This window comes from Crinia signifera, chromosome 5 (assembly GCF_055691185.1).
Source record: "Crinia signifera chromosome 5, ASM5569118v1, whole genome shotgun sequence".
NCBI lineage: Eukaryota > Metazoa > Chordata > Amphibia > Anura > Myobatrachidae > Crinia > Crinia signifera.
Genome location: NC_139221.1, coordinates 118,618,835 through 118,636,756, shown reverse-complemented (window position 1 = coordinate 118,636,756; position 17,922 = coordinate 118,618,835). Strand labels below are relative to the sequence as shown.

Sequence of the window (17,922 nt, the reverse complement as noted above, 5' to 3'; positions counted from 1 at the left end):
CGCATCGCATCGCATGCCATGCACCCGATGGCATACGATGCGATGCGACGCGATTTTGACCCCCTATACGACCAAAAATCGTATAAGCACCCTAAAGGGTGCTTTTGAGCACCCAAATGGGTGCTTACAATGTTAAATGCACCCCCACGCCACCCCCCCACTATAAACGTGAACCCGAAGCGTGGCGAGCGCAGCGAGCCCGCGAGGGGCGGCGGTACGCGTCCTACGACCTTTTCATACCTCCACTATCCACGTCGGCGTGGAGTTGAGAATAGAATAGTGTGGCGAGCGCAGCGAGCCACCGAGCCCGAAGCGTGGCGAGCGCAGCGAGCCCCGCGAGGGGACGCGGATACCTTCACAGGTAAACGTGTCCCTTCGCGGGCTTCACAGGTATCCGCGTCCCCTCGCGGGGCTCGCTGCGCTCGCCACGCTTCGGGCTCGGTGGCTCGCTGCGCTCGCCACACTATTCTATTCTCAACTCCACGCCGACGTGGATAGTGGGGGTATGAAAAGGTCGTAGGACGCGTACCGCCGCCCCTCGCGGGCTCGCTGCGCTCGCCACGCTTCGGGTTCACGTTTATAGTGGGGGGGTGGCGTGGGGGTGCATTTAACATTGTGAGCACCCATTTGGGTGCTTAACATTGTATAAGCACCCATTAGGGTGCTTATACAATGTTTAATCGCATCGCATCGTATGGCATTGTATGCCATGTACAATGGCATACAATTTCAAAATTGTATGCCATCGTGCACTATCGTACGATATCGCGTCGCATCGCATACCATCGTATGCGTTATGGTATGCGATGCGATGGGCGCCGCCAAAATACACAAGTACCAACCGGGTTGTCTGCCTTGTGAATATGGTTGACCCAGGCTAAAGTTATACAAGCATTAAAAACCCAGGAAAAGTAATACCCCTTTTCCACTAGTTCTAGGTCCAAGCCAAGATTTGGAACACAGTTCCATGAAGTTCCATGGCAGACCCAGGGCATACTCCTTTCACACCTTGGTGCCGACACAAGTTATTCCCTGGTCTACACCATTCACACTGAACATGGGTGCAACGCTGGCATTTGGAGATGGAAAATCTATCTGTCCCTATGCTGTAAATGGATTAGATGACCCAGGTTACCCATTTACACTGTAGACTTTTTTTGGGAGCCTTTTCCACTGAGCAAGAAATTGGGTAAATTTGTGGGCAAAACCCACACTGCAGCCTAGCCTATCAGTGTCAGTCTCATGTTCAACCCTGCACACACAACCCAATTTGACGCACAACCCAGGCTACCCGGGCAGTATTCCATCTCCAGCGTACAGTGTGAAAGGGTTATTAGTAAAGATAATTTATACGTTCCCATTATCCATTTGCTCCCAACTCCTATATTTGCTGTACATTGAAACTGATAACAAAGAGTTTCGCAAGCACTGATACCTTGGGAATCTTTCCCATCACATTTTAGGATGCAGATATAATTCCAGCACAGAATTCAAAGCAGCAGTTTTGTAGTAAGTAACAAATGTTATAATGTAGACTTTCGCTCAGAGTTCTCAGATTTTTTCACTGTTTTTTTTTATATTAAGCTTCAATAAAAATAGAATCTCAGTTTGGATTTAAAGTTATTTGATGTATCCATTTCCAGTTTTTAAATGCATGCAAATCCCAATGACAGGTGGCTGAGACACAATGCAGTGCCTTCATGAAAATACTGGCTTAGGGACCCTTGTATCAAGCATTGGCGGGAGTGTTACCCATAGCACTCCATCAGTTTGTAACTCAGGGGTAGATGTACACATACTGTAGGCGAATCTAGAATTATGGTAATGGGTGGTCCCAGATCTAGACATAACAGCAGGGGGACCTTTGCACGGCGTAACCGCGTGGCAAAAAGGGGCATGGCCTCATGGGAAGGAGGCGTGGCATCACAAAAAGGGGTGTGGTATTACACTTTAGACCATACACAGTAATGCCCATTACACATTTTAGCAAACTCCGTAATACCCATTACACATAAAGCCACACGCCGAAATGCCAATTACACATAAGGCCACACACCATAATGCCCATTACACATTGTGCCACACATCATGATGCCCATTACATACTATATAACAAACTGTAATGCCCATTACATATTTGCCACATAAGTGCTGCTTACCTACGTGCTCATTGCTAGGGGGTTCTTGCTTGATGGCACCATAGTACCCATTACACATGATGCCGCACACCATAGTACCCATTACACATGATGCTGCACACATAATGTCCCTTACACATTATGCTGCACACATAATGCCCCTTACACATTAAGCCACACATTATGCGTAATGCCCCCACATACCGCCACTTGTAGCGTCCCTTAAGCAATGCCCCCAAAAGTGCCACTTACTGTAAATTTTTATATGAGCCTTCGCTGCTGCTGCAGGGAGAGATGGAGAGCGGTGCAGCTGCTTCTATGGGGAGAGGAGCAGAGCGCAGCGCAGAGCACGCTCCCACTCCCCTCCAGGTGTCCCCTCTAGCCGAGTGGACATTTGAAATATTGTGCGCGCTGTTGTTGTGCGTGACGTCGGTGGAGCACACTGGGCACCGGCACCACATGATTAAGGGGGCGGAAGCTGCAGGGGTGACAGTCATTGACAGCTGGGCAGAGAGCAGGGGGCTGCCGGGCTGTATTCAGAGCACTGCAGGTCACGGCTGTTTGAAATAATACCCCTTTCACAACAGAAAATGCAGGGATTTACCTGGGAATATGGTCCCAGGATCATGCAGGGACATTCCCAGGCTGACCCCTTATACACCAGCCTAGTCCCTGCATTTTCTGGTGTGAGGGGGAGAGACAACCATTCCCCTCTCCCTACCCCCCTTTAACCAACCAGCTATATCTTTGGACCCAACTGACCCATTTACATGAACTTTTGAGTTGGCTTCGAATGATTTTGGTCCCGTGAAACTGGGCTGTTTGGTTCCAGAGAAATCTGCCCTCAAAGAACATAAACAGTCATTGAATTACATTTAAGAAATGAAAAATAATGGTTTAACCTCAATATCCCTGGAACCAATTAACCCATATGGATCCAGCCTGGTATCAGATTGAAGGCCCAGCGATTTGGGTTCGACTGAGATCAACCTCGAGCTTCAGTGATGCTGAAGGTGGAACTGGCAGCCGTTGAACTGGGTGGGGGTCTTAATTAGCGGGTCCCATGTTATCCTATAGGGAAAACGTTCCAGCTTTGCCTGGCAGTATCTCCGGTTCCCAGGGGGCTGGAGACACGGGGCTGGGCTCGTTGGAAAGCCCCATCCCTCAGCTACAAAATGGTTGGTCCGGTGCACCCCCGGACCACCCCCTGGATTTGCCTATGGATGTACAGTATGAAGTGGTGATAATGGAGGAAAAGTGATAAAACACATGCTACTTTACCACCAGGCAATCAGCTCCTGACTATTATGTTACAGGCTGGGTTTAAAAAGGGACAGTTAAGAGCTGATTGGCTGGTGATAAAGTACCAGGCACTTTATCAATTCTCCTCTATAACTGCTTCATACATCTACCCCTCATTTATTTAGCACAGTCTTTAAAATGATAGAAGCTGATTGGTTGCTTTGAGCAACTATTCCACTCTATCTCTTGATACATCTCCCCTTCATTTACTTCAATAGCTGACTGGAATTTGAACATATGTATCAGCTTTGAACATATGTATCAAAGCTTAGGGAGGGATAAACTCAATGTGGCTACATATTGCCCTGGTTGCAAGATAGATAGATAGATAGATAGATAGATAGATAGATAGATAGATAGATAGATAGATAGATAGATAGATAGATATATTTATATACATTCAGCTGCTACTTTTCTTAGCAGTGCAAAATTTGTGTCAATTACACATGTAAATATTTAGTATTAGAGACTAATGTATTTTTACTGTTAATGAGCATTTCAACAAGTAGATGACACGTGGAAGCCATGTTAGAAATAGTATTATTGGCTTCTTATGAGTTCGTTATAATCATTACATTATAACAATCTGGAACCTTGGGGCTGAGTTTCTGGGAGTTGCAGGATGCAGCCGGTCTCGTACATTTTTTTAAAAGCGACAGTCATTTACAAAACCAACCTGGATTTACCTTGTCAATTTATGACGCTTTAACAAGAAGTCATAGATTGTCCAGCATCCTGCACCTCAAACTCTGGCCCTAGCAATTAGGCCCATTTTTATATGGGCAATACCAGCACAACAGGTAGGTGCATGAAAACTGCATGGCAAATATGAAACAGTGCATCATCCATCACGTCTAATGGTTTCAGATATAGTATTGATATCTTTATGTATGCTGACAGTATGCTGACATTGGCATTCCGACGTTTGGAATCCAAAGGTATTTTAGTAATCTTTAGCCTAACCTTAACCAGTACATACAGGCATTCATGAGTTTACCCATTTTGCTAGAGCGTGTGTGTGAACACTGAGCAAGGCGGAGGGAGGGTAGGTAGGAAGCAAACAGTGATTCTCTATAGAGCGTATAAGTTATTTGCAGGGTTTACCTCATGGGGAAAGCGCAGGGTTTAATGGCCGGAACTATTTTAGGATTCATAAACCGTGCAGCTAGCTTAATATTCCCTTATGCACAAACAATACTTTAATTACTGTAGTTAGTATTTTGTTTAATTCAAACCCCCCCCCACCACCACCGACATTTCCCCTCGTAACCATGCAAAAGGATGCGAACACATTTCCTCGCATGTGGCCGCTGCTGGAGAAATCTTTTACTGGTCACCGACCATCGAATGATTTCTCCAGGGCTCGCAAATATAAGTCAGTGGAGACTGACTTAAATTTGCAGGCTTATAACCAAAGACAGGGTGGCGGCTGACGTCTTGTGAAGTCAGCCGCCGCCCCCCAGCACACCTCGCCAAGTGTTTTCATGGGGACACCCATGAAATACTGGGCGTTCCCATGGGCGACACCAGTCCCGGCCACCGCATGCCTCCGTGTGAATGGCTTGGCGACTATGCAAGTCACCATAGCCATTTGTACAGGAACCCTGCACATGGACATAAACCATTATGCGCATGCGCAGTAAAAAAAACATCAGTCCCCTGTGCGAATGAGCAGGGGACCGAAGCAATTAGAATGACCCCCATTGAATGTTGCAGAATTGGACCCATTTGCCGAACATATGTTGCAAGAATTCACACTGCACATGTTCCAAAAATGGTCTCAGACAGGGCCTAATTTATGTTTGTAAGCAATGGCCAATTATTGCGCAACAGAGGTAGATTGCGTACGTGTTACGATCACAAGGTGCATGCGCCAAGGTGTAGCTCTGATTACGCTTGGAATGAGGATTTCATGGAAAAATGATTGACGGAATGTCACCATTTGAGGTGTTAGCGGGGAGGTGGTTAAAAAACACACAGGCATGTCATGGCCAGTTTCGGTGCATGTGCTGTATGTGTTAACATACCGTATTGCCTCTGCTTCGGTACTGGTGTGCAGTGTGCATAGCAATAGGCCTACACTTAGCATTGATGTTTCCCATATACAGTAGGTTGTAAGTGTAAATAATTGTGAATGAGTTTGCAATGGCACTGGGGGGCGTCTCCTCACTTCTGCGCGGTAGCTTCACTTGCAGTTCCCATAGCATAGAGAATTGTAATTGCATACAAACATTAAAAATGGCCACAATGCAAAGTCATATTCATTCCAGTTTCATCTACACCTTAAGTAGCATAATTGTGGTATGCTGGGATGGTCTCATGTAGGCATATTGATGTGCATTTACATTCAGCTCCACATATGAAGAAAAATATGCAATTCGTTCAGTGACCGGACCACTGCCCTGCGATCTGGCTATGCCTTTCGGGTCCACAGATGGCAGTTTCTGGTCTCACGGGACCTGGCCAATAGGGGATTCCCTGTTACGTCAGTAATGGCCCGTTACTGACTCCACCCACTACGCAGTGGGCAAAGATATCGCTGCCACCACCAGACTCCTACCACATGGCGCCTGGAACTACGTATACCTCCTCAGGTCCACATGTTGACACCTGAGTACTACCTGCTGGGGTGTATGCAATGACACGCTGCTGACACACCCTATACTGGTGTTGGCTGGTTCCCCACTGGTCACTGACCAGGCCTCTACTACGATAGCTGGCAGGGGGTGGAGCTCGTAGACGCTGGATTCTTTACCCAGTACAGCCAGAGAACGGGATTATAGCCGTAGTCCTATTGATCGCAAGATGAAAAATGGTTGTCTTGAGGCAAAAGGTGTTTATTGGCTCAAATAAGGGCCCTTATTCTGGTTGGTGCGGTAATATCCGTGTGCGTTCATGCCGCCGATGTTTTTTGTCTGCGCATGTGCAGAGGCGTCTCTGCGCATGTGAGAGCGGGGCGTACGGCCAAATTCCGCATGAAAAGTTAACACTACGAACAGGGGGTGGAGAGGGGCGTGAAGGGCTATTTGGGCTCATTTCCATATGCATACACCCCGCGTTTCATGGGCGTTCCCATGAGAACGCTGGGCGTACGTATGGTAATGTGGCCGTGACGCACGTGTAGGGGGCGGACATATGACATTGCCGGATGTCAGCTGCCTGCCCAGATCCCTGCTTTTGCACGGAGAAATGCCCGTGTGGTCTCAGGTTGCGGGAGCTGGTGTAAAACACTCGGTCCTGCATTCGATGGTCTGCGACCATCGAATGATGGGGGAGGTTACCTGAGATGGAGGAGGCGTATTCCTTCAGAAATACACTTGCGGTCCGTGCGGACAGCTTCTTACCGCGTACGGACGGAGTTGGCGATCCGTATGGAAGGCGGGGTTTCGGACGTACGGTCCTGGCCGCATATTCCTATCCGGCCGCACCGACCAGAATAAGGCCCAAGGTCTCCTGTTTTTACAAACACTTTGCACACGGGCCAGCAAACACCCAGCCCACCACCTGCTGTACGCTGGTCATTCACCAGACATTCTGCTAGAAAATTACAATTAGCATCTAATCTCCTCATCACAGAGCCTGCTGGATTCCTTCCTCCATTCATTTACAAAGTTCATTTTACGTTTAAATACATTTGTGATACACTTTATAGATTAATACATTTGACTTTTATACTGTAAACATACTCTGTGCCTGGTGCTCTGCACCAGGTCTCACCCCACAGCAGCACCGACATGTCTAATGGTTTAAGATTTAGTATTGATATCTTGATGTACCTGTATGCTGACAGTATGCTGACACATACACCATGGAACCTAGCTATGGGCCTTATTCTGGTCTGTGCGTACTTTCCCGAACTCTTTCGGATGGCGTTTTTTAGCCGTCTGCGCATGCGTGCGCAACGCTATGCGCATGTGCCACGCAAGGTCTCCGTACTTGTTCTCACTAATACCGTACAGAAATGTGCACCGCATTCACTCGGGAGATATGGGCGTATTAAGGGCGTCATTCGGAAGTACACAGGGGCGTAGTTTCAAAGTGGGCTAAACTGGGCGTAAACATGGGCGTGCACGAGGGAGTGCACTAATTCTGGTACGCGTACATTCGGACAGCACACCGAATGCACACGAACAAAAAGGTAGGAAATATGCGGTCTTCATAAGCTAGTATTGCTTTGCGGACACCACTCCGTCATGCGCTAGGCATTCGGAACGCCCAATCAGTACGGGCGCACCTCAAGGAATGTCAGCTGAACACAATACAATCCACTCCTTTACTCATTACTCATTAATTACACTCTTGTCATTGCTTCAATTGGAACCATTGCAGCTTAAATGGACCATTACTAAACACACAAATATATCCTGCATTTTTGACACACATTTACACTGCAAGCAATGGACAGAACTTCCTATCACTAATATAAATATACATGTCACTTGTACATTTACCAATAAATCACACATTTGGGGATCAAAATATAAATTTATTACACTAAGGTCAAACACAAAATTGAAAAAGCATGTTTTTTGACACATGCAACAAATTAAAGGTACCATACCAGGAATGTAGAAAAATAAATAAAAATAAAAAAAATGTATTATTTACATACATAGCCACAGCAGAATCATTAGGAACACATCAGGTGGCTTCACAACAAAAGTATAGCACCAACACTTTAAGTACAGCAGACGGTCATGGTAGCCGAAAGAGGGCAACAGGGGAACCAAACAAGACATTCGAACCGAGAGCAAATGTGGGTACCCTGTGCACGGGATTGGACACAGGAAGCTGACACACACAGCTAAATGAAAGATTTGGGAAGACATAAGGGTGGAGATTAATGCGGACACAAGTTAATTTGCGGCACTTTTTGGCCGTGGTAGAGCCCTTGCCACGTGCAGCAGCTCCTCGGCCACGGCCACGTTGGGATGGTGGGCCAGGTGGAGCAGATGCTGGTGAAGGGGGGGATGGTGTTCCACCTCTGCCAGCAGGGAGTGCTGGTGTTGGAAATGCACCAGAAACGACTGACAATAGGGCCCTATTGGTGGTAACTAGCTCCACCATAAGCTCATTATGGTGGAGGAGGAGGTCATTTTGGCGCAGGGCTTTATCTGCCAGCACCTGCAGGCTGGCAGTTATGGACTGCTGGGTGCCAGCCATGGCCTGCTGGGTGTCAGCAATAGCCTGCTGGCTCCCAGCTATTGCCTGCTGGGTGCTGACAATACCCTGCATGACCTCCTCGGTCCTACGCAGCCGCTCTGATGCTAACTCTCCCTGCTGGTGAATCTACCCAAGCATCTGCACCCACCTCTCATAATCCGGTGTGGCTGTTGGCTGCTGCTGCTGCACATGGCTGCCACTGGTGGCTGGTGGCACTGACTCCTCCACCTCCTCAAGAGATTCTCGACCAAACGGTGGGGATGCTGCTGAAAGAAAGAGAAACGTACAATTACAGCACATTCCTGGAAAAATAGTACAAACCACTTATGCCATGCAAACAAATTACCTTCTAAAAGAGAAACAAAAACGTCCACTGGGGCCTCACTATCCATGGTGCCCACCCCCCGGACCTCCTCAATTGCTATACAGCACTCAACCATCTCCTCCAGGGGGGTGAGCTTCAGGCGGGTGTGGCTGTGTTCCCACCGTTTGGTCAGTTTCTTCTTGAGGTTGGTTTTGAAGTCGTGCCACCTGCAACCAAAGTTTACATATTACTACATGTCACTCCTGATGTTTGCTGTAGCAGCCATTGCAATCTGCTACAGATTACAACATATTCTTCATTCCACATCATTTACATTATATTAAACTATAAAACCAACCCTTAGAAGATACATTCACACTCACCCTACAATAACTATCGACTAAGTGACATGGCAATCATGTCTGTTGCTCCTAGCAACGTGACCGACCATTTACCAACTCCATCTAACATCTAATAAAAACATTACTGGTCTTGTTCTGCTCAAATGTAACACACTTGAACTTGCCTCTTCTTCACGTGCTCCGCCTCACGAACTTGTGGAGCTACCGCATTAATCTCCACAGTTATGTCCTCCCAAATCTTCCATCTCCTTGTGTGTGTCAACCTGTCCTGTGGACACTCTATCCAATCCCGTGCACAGGGTACCAGTATGGCAAGCTCCTGTGGTTCGAATGCCATGTTCCTGCTGCTTGGTTCCTCTGTTGGCCTCTTTCGGCCACGGCCACGGCCACCTGTCGCTGTACTTGAAGTGCTGGCCAGGCTACTCTGTTGGGAGGCCACCTGCTGTGTTCCCAATGATTCTGCTGAGGCTGCTCTTCTCCCACTGGCTGGTCTGTGGTGAGGGGCACGTAGGAGGTGCTGGAGTCCAGGCGAGCCATGAGTTCCTGGTACTCTTGGTCTCCCTCAGATTGAGAACCAGCCATGTTTGCAACAACATTTTGTTTTTCTAGCACACCTTTATATACTATTTCTGTCATTGGCGTACATCAGCCACACCCTGCGTTCTTTGCGGCAGCGTTCCGTACGGCAGCGTTCCGTACGGCAGCATACACCGTGCGGCGCTTAGGCCACGCCCATACCAGCGGACAAACAAAAGTTCAAAACCAGGCATAGTTTCTAAGTCTGATTTTGTACTTATTGGCAGATTTGAACAACAATAAACACCTACAACTTTGGCCAGACATAAAATCTATATGTGAATGTTCATTTGTACTGTGCAATTGTTTGGTATGTACAACAAATGACACTAACCCATTCCATATGTTAATCCACTCCACAACTCAGGCAATAGTAATCAGTGCTTGCATCCAAATCACATGTGATAGGTCTCTCAATACTGGCTTGATGCTAGGTACATTTGAATCCACATCTCTAGTGTGGGCCAGTATAAGGTAAGTGTTTACATGGCACCATGGCCTAATATTGGGAAAAGGTATTGCACTATTTGCTATGTTTCTGGTGTATTGCTTTCACACTAATAAGGCTGTCTAATTTAGTACCTTGTAGAGTTATGTGTAACTGGATATTGTTGCACACTATTTCACCTGTTGTTTTCAGCCATGTTTGGTGAGTATAATGGTTTCCCAACTTCTTTCACCCTGTCTGTTTTGTAGATACTAAGTAATGCCAAGGTCAGCTCAGCGATGCCAACCTACAGCAAGTGTTGTTTTGCAATGCAATGTTTTAGCCATTTGTTGTGGCGCATACACGCTGTTAATGTAAAAATGAACAATAAAGTTATTACCAAATATCACTGTGATCAACCAATTACAGGACATGATTGCTTGTATTGCGCCATTGCTAAGATGGCGGCCTATGGGAGAGCAGCCCCATTCTCTCCTGCGGAACTCAGGGCACTGGTCTCCGTTATGGAGAGTAGGCTGGGCCGTGTGGGGCCTTTTGTTACTAACAGGCAGAAGCACAGTGCTTATGCTGCGGCCCGCCGCCGAATATACGCCCGCACCCAGGTCCGGAGGACCATCGCCCAGCTGGAGCGGCGATGGTCAGACCTCAGGAGGCGACAGCCAGATTTGCTCCAGCAAATCAGGGCCAGGATTGCTCAATGTGAGTGTTTACACAATAAATGGTCATTTTTACATGATTGCTTACATGAACTTTTTTAAGCCAATAAGGTAAACTGGCTGATCATGAGTTAAACATGCCATACTCTATATGTGTGCTACTTCCTGTTTGACATCCTGTAATGTGGATATAATATGTAATTGTATAGGATTATTGTTTGTGATGCATACAATGGGCCAGATGTCACATCATAACTGCCATGTTACAGGCTGTGTTTGATAAAAGCCAGTAAGGAGCTGATTGGCTGGACATTTATCTCTACTTATCACCTTTGCATTTATTGCTTGTTAAGGCTTAATACATCTGCCCCAATGACCCCTAATTGGCACTAATGTTTATTTTCTCCAACACAGCATGGGATCGAGCACGGCAGGCCTGGGAGGAGGCAGAGGTGGGGCAGACCCAGGAGGAGGTGACGGAGGAGATGGTGGAGGAGGTGGTGCCAGAGGAAGGGGAGGTGGAGGAGGTGCCGGAGGAAGTGGAGGCGGAGGAGGTGCCGGATGAAGGGGAGGAAGTGGAGGTGGCGGAGGAAGTGGAGGAGGAGGTGGTGGCAGTGGAGGAGGCCAGGGATGAAGAGGAGGAGGTGGAGCCGGAGGAGGAGGAGGAGGCCTGTGAGGTGGTGCAGGCGCCCGAAAGTGGTATGTATACATAATGAATCATTATTCATTTTTTCGTCTACTATTTGCTATGTAGCACTGGTGATTCAATTGTGTTTTACAATAGTATAAAGTCATAAAACAAACTGGGTACCAACAGACACACTTAGGTGTTAGATAGGGTGTCCAAACCATCCCTTTCATCCTGGACACATGTTAATTACACAGGTTGTGGGGATGGCTTTCAGCTCGATTTTAACTGCCACTGAACCTGTGTAGTTAATCTGTATCCTGGAATAAAGGGATGACGTGCTCATCTAAGGGTTACATGTCCCTGCTGCAAGCGTACAATCTGTAGCCTCATATAGGTGAATAGAGTTTACAGTTGATTGATATTTCTAAACTAGATTAAGTATGGCATAAATGGAGTATGGACAGGCGTGGCTTAGAATGGAGTCACAAGTGGTCAGTGCCCCTGGGCCCTCCTCTAGCTAACCACCCCCTGTGGTTTGCATGTATTTTTGCAAACATAATTGTTGGTTGATTTTGTCTTAATAATAATTTTGTGCATGGGAGTGGGTTAGTGCTGCAGCTTCACCTACCTGGCATTATGACAATGATTTATGGAGCAGACCATCAGCAGCCAAGCCATGCATGATTGCACAAATGTACTGTGCATTCCTGAGAGTTGACTAAGTCCCATGCTACGTTGCATCATAGAACAGACACTGAGCGTTTTTTGATGAGTTGTTATTGGTGGAGCTCATTACATGCTTCTCATAGCTTAGTCATGGGTGGGTTTGGATTCAGAAGGAGCACTATGACTGTGAGGTGTTCTACAGAGTAAAGGGTAGAGGGAAAAAAACAGGCTTTCCATTTAGTATGTATGCATGTATGTATAGATGTATGTGTCATATATATTTATATATGTCTCTATATACATATACATATATATATATATATATATATATATATATAGATATATAGATATATATATATACACACATGTCACCTTGCATTTCTTAGATTTATGTATGACTATGTTAAATGTATTCATGATTATCATTACTAATTTTACACCCTTTAACATACCCACAGATGAGCCTACCCAAGCAGATGAGGGTGTACGTGGCGCCCTCCTCAGACTACGTGAACACCTGCACCTGGTCCTGGTGGATCTGCAGGACCTTACAGACCTGCTTCTATGAATTTTTTTTCCCCCCTTTTTTCAGTTAAAAAATTTAGTTAAAAAAATAAATAGTTCATTACAGTTAGAAGTTGTCTGTGTGTTTTTTTTATATTAAACAGTATATGTGTAAATTGTTTAGAATATTTGTAAGTAGCAAAAGGTACATACTGAATATATAGCACTTCACATGATGTAAGGGTTAATGTCTGTAATGAATGTGGTAGTAATGTGTTTAAGTATGTATTAGGATTTAATTGATTCCAATTCCAAACAAACACTTTTTAATAAGGTTACCTAATTGCATAAGTGTGTCATGTGACCGATTTTGGAGTTCAGATAAGAGTGGTGAGTTTTGCGAAAATACACCGCATCGGTGCGTACGGCCAGTTTCCCGTCCATTCTGACGCGGTAAGACCGTGCAAACGCTGTAAGACCGTGCAGAATATGTAAGTGTCCACCGCACACGCAAGGTTTGGATGTTGTCCGTAAACACGCCATGTTCTTCTAGTGTGAGTCCGTCCGTATGCAGAGGTCCGGTGGGCGTTTCTTCGGACAATGTCCGCACAGTGTGGCGTGCGGACCGCTCCGTAAGATTTCGGAAATGTACGCACCAACCAGAATAACCTCCTATGTCTCTGTCGTACACTGATTTACTTCCAATTATGCATCACCGTCACATGGGGGGTTATTTTGGTTCACTCTTTTTGACAAATTCCTTCTTAGATGGACAAAACCATGTGCACTGCAGGTGGGGCAGATGTTACTTGTGCAGAGAGAATTAGATTCAACAATTCAAGGATCCTTGAAAAAGCACCCATGCGGTGTGAAACGCGTTGGGTACTTTAAAGAGCACCAGGAGAGGAGAACAAAGCTGCCCCAGCCACCCAGAAGAATGCTGCCGCAAATCTGACACAGAAGTCGGAGCCGGCGGGTGACGTCACAGCACCCGGCCGCGAAGTCTCGCAGCTACAAACAAACGCTGCTAACTTCAAGAAGAATATCAGGGTAAGATAGGGCTAGCTTCTCCTAAGACTGCGTTGCTCCCACCTTAACATAAAAGTGTGTAAACATATTGGTCATTGATTTTATTCATTTACATTATTTTTTAGTTATTATTTATTATTTATTTATTATTTTTTATTTATTTATTTATTTTTCATTTATACTTTTTTATTCTTTATTTATATTCTTTTATTTTATTTTTCTCATTATTTTTCTCATTTTTTTCATTTTTTTCATTTCTTTAATTTTTTTAATTTTTTCATTTTTTTCATTTTTTTCATTTTTTCGTTTTATTTATTTATTTATTTTCTCTTTACACTTCTACCTCTTTCTTGCATTCTCTCTGCAAAGCTGATCACCCGTGTGTTCATCAGCCCCAATAACCCTACCCCTCCCCACAAACTGTTCGTGTTCCCAAGTCTGTCCTTATCCCTTTCCCCTAGCGCTTGACCCTCAATTGTGTCCGCACAATCCAATAGTATTTAGTAAATTTCCCCCCAAGACTCCATTTCAGCTGGTTTTAAACTGCCACAGAACCTGTGTAATTAATATGTGTCCGGAATTAAAGGGATGAGGTGGTAACCCTTATCCGTTGCAAGGGGTTAATAATGCTTGTTAATATCCATTGGGGTTAATAATGGGGTTAATATCCATTGCCAGGGGTTAATAATGTTCATTGCCAAAGGGTTACTAACTGTTGCCAGGAGTTAATAATGTTCTTTGCCAAAGGGTTACTATCCATTGCTGGGGGTCACTGTCTACCCACCTCTGCCGCCTTCCCACTTGAAGGAGACAGACACTAGAAGTCATATTTGACTTCTAGCATCTGACAGGGAGCACATCGCTGCAGCGTTACCAGCAAGTGCTGGTAATGACGCAGTGCTGTGCTTCCTGTTAAATGCTAGAGGTGAAATATGACCTCTAGCGTCTGTCCCCTATGAAAGTGTGGAGGAAGCAGCAGGATGGGCAGGCAAGCAGTGGAGGCGGGGGAGCGGGCAAGCAGAGGCGGGCAACAGTGGTCGAGTCACCTGGATTGCTCAGATGAGACACCGGTAGCTCGTGAGCGACGGGTTGGCGACCACTGGTTTATATGGGTGTGGTACAGGGGTCCGACAGTCGGGATCCCGACAGTCATTAGCCCGACGTCGGGATCCCGACTGGCCGGACCCACACAGCATGGTGAGCGCAACTAAGCCCCCACGAGGGAAAATAGCCGACGGCCGTCGGGAACCCGGCTGTCGGTGTTTGACAACATTTCAACACTTACTGTATAGTGCTTTTTACATGTACAGCAAAAAATACTATTTTTCTAACATTTGTTAACACACTAAACAGGACATATATACTGTACTCACCAATCCCTAAGAGGTGGTCTGGCAGCCGGGTGTGGTGAGTCGCAGGGTCCAAGATGGGCGCGCCGGGACGCCTGTCACTCATATCATTGGGCCTCGTCTGCATCGCCAGCAACTGGATGCTGGTCCATCTGACGTCATCCCCGGCCACCAGTTTCGACCTACCAGTAATTAGAATAATAAATATAAAGCTATTGATTTACGCAATTATATAGTACTGGATCATAAAAATAGATTCCAATTTAAGCGTTCATTCAAACTATTGAGGTGTACTGTATTTAATCGATAAATCCAAGTGGATTACAATTTTAGCAGTTTTTGGGGCGATCGCCTCCTCTAATACTAGGTGGTACATGGTCAATCAGGATAAGGTTCAAATCTGATAGTTTATGAAAACTAGTTTCCTGAGTGCCGCAGACCCCATCTCCTATCGCATGTTAAAATATTGATGGCACCAGAGCAACTTTATACTCTTATACCAGAGTGCCGGATCGCACAGCACCTATATATCTCAGAGAGTATTGTATTTATATTTAAATGCTGTAAATATTAAAATCAGTTATTGCGGTATGGATATGGACTATTTATAATAAGGAGGCAATATTATTATAAAAAAATTATACAGGCACAAATATTATTAATATTATAATTATTATTATACTAATATGTGTCCACTGACTAAATAAGAGTGGGGTATTGTCTTGCTGATTGATTATTATGTTGGCATAAAATCAGTTGATTTCTTGGTGTGCTGAATACCAATGCTTTTTGTTAGGACTTGATATGCCTATATTACCATGTACCCAGGGTCCCTAATTGATGTTAATGCTCTGCAAACCTATCCATGTTTTTTTCTGGCAAATGTTTCAGTCACTTGAGAATGATAATCAAGCAGCCTAGCCCCATTCATTTTAAAAAGTTGTCTCCCATGTGTTTATTTATCACAGCAGAAGCCAGGCTCTTTGTCTGACAATCAGTGGCCACTAGATGGCAGTCCATGTTTTAAAATGAATTTCATATGAAAACAAGGAATGTGTACAAGCAGCCAATCAATCAAACCCTTGTCCCCAAGATTAGAGCTGATGAGATGTGAGATTTTCAGCATCTTAAATTGTGGCAATAAAGTTGTTTATAGCCAGTAAATAAAAAAAATAAAAATAAAGGCCATGGTTGTAAAGGTGAGATGTGGGACATATTGATGCTATGGATATCTGTACAGTAAGAATTGAATCAAGGCAGCAAATGAGCTCATATTATTATTATTTAAATTGGTAGTGTTTCTTTATACACTCTAGTTACTTTACATGTCTCACAAAGCAGATGTGAACCTGTTTTCAGAGTAGGCTGCATGTATATGGCTACACTGCTCCTAGACATCAGATAATAAATCATAATTGCCTACCCTCCCGGAATGGCTGGGAGGCTCCCGGAAATTCAGAATTGCGTAATTTTGTATCTGTTTAGCCCCAACCCCTCTCCAATGAGCTGCGAATCACAGCATTTGGCTGCAATGGGGGCAGGGCTTATTGGCGTCATTGCATGCTCCATCCCTGAGAGGAGCGCACAAAAGTAGGCAAACTTGTAAATCGATTCCCTCGCGTCATAACAACATTTAAATATTATCCAGTGTGTACCCACTATGGGCCTGATTCTTGTTGGCTCGTTAAGTTGTGAAGATCGCAGCTAACAGAGGGGTAGATTTATTGAACTCGTGAAGTGATAAAGGGGGCGATTCTTTAAAACAGAAATGCGGTAAAAACCCCGTTATCGGGTTTTTACAGCATTTCTATATGCTCTGTACCCCCTTCGCAGTGTCACCGCTGCGGAGGGAATCGCCAGCAAAAGCTGGCGATTCCCTGCAGAAGCCTATGGGCTTCTTACTGTAGCGATGTGTGAGGGATCCGTCACGGATCCCTCCCAGCATGCCCTGTGGCCGGCTCCGTCACTCTGCGCATGCGCAGATGGACTCCCGGGTCATAGACCCGGAAGTTCAGCACCGGCGCCACATCGCAAGGGACAGTTCTTATCGCAAGAGCTGTCCCTTGAGTTAATGACCGCATATGTTAGAGAATATGCGGTCATTAAGAATGCGGTGGCCGGCGAAGGGGGGCGAATAGGGCTGCGGATGTTACAACATTCCGCCCAAAGTGTCTGGTTTTTATCACCGGCCAATCAGCTTCTACCTGTAATTTTTCAAACAAAGCCTTTAACTTCACAGTTAGGAGATGATTGGCCGGTGATAAAAACCAGACACTTTGGGGCAGATGTATTAAGCCTTAACAAGAGATAAATGCAAGGGTGATCAGGAGAGATAAACGTCCGGCCAATCACCTGCTAACTGCCATGTTACAGGCTGTGTTTGAAAAAAGTCAGTAAGGAGCTGATTGGCTGGATGTTTATCTCTCCTTATCACACTTGCATTTATCTCTTCTTAAGGCTTAATACATCTGCCCCATTATCACTTCACCAAGCTTAATAAATCTGCCCCAGAGTGCCAGAAAGCCTGCACTACCGCCGCCAATTCCCCTCGCTATCATGCGAGGGGATGTGTAACAAAGGCACATCTCCTCGCATGTCTCCACTGTCAGAAATCATTCGATGGTCGCCGGCCATTTAAATGATTTCTCCTGGCTTTGCAAATAAAAGTCAATAGAAACTGACTTTTATTTGCAAGTACCGGGACAAAGACAGGACAGTCACAGGATGTCAGCCACTCGCCCCCCCCCCCCCCAGTGTTCCCTCTAAGCTGTGCGCGTGCACACAACTCTACGAG

General features: G+C 45.6%; 1 long non-coding RNA gene across 2 annotated transcripts in view; it reads right to left on the bottom strand.

Moving 5' to 3' along the window:
- The window catches only part of LOC146080524 (uncharacterized), a 149,141-nt gene that overhangs the window by 31,810 nt on the left and 99,409 nt on the right, over positions 1-17,922 (bottom strand). For both annotated transcript variants that reach the window (XR_014474899.1, XR_014474900.1), the window contains exon 3: positions 15,153-15,310. This is a non-coding gene — a long non-coding RNA (uncharacterized LOC146080524). The remainder of the gene's footprint in view (positions 1-15,152; positions 15,311-17,922) is intronic.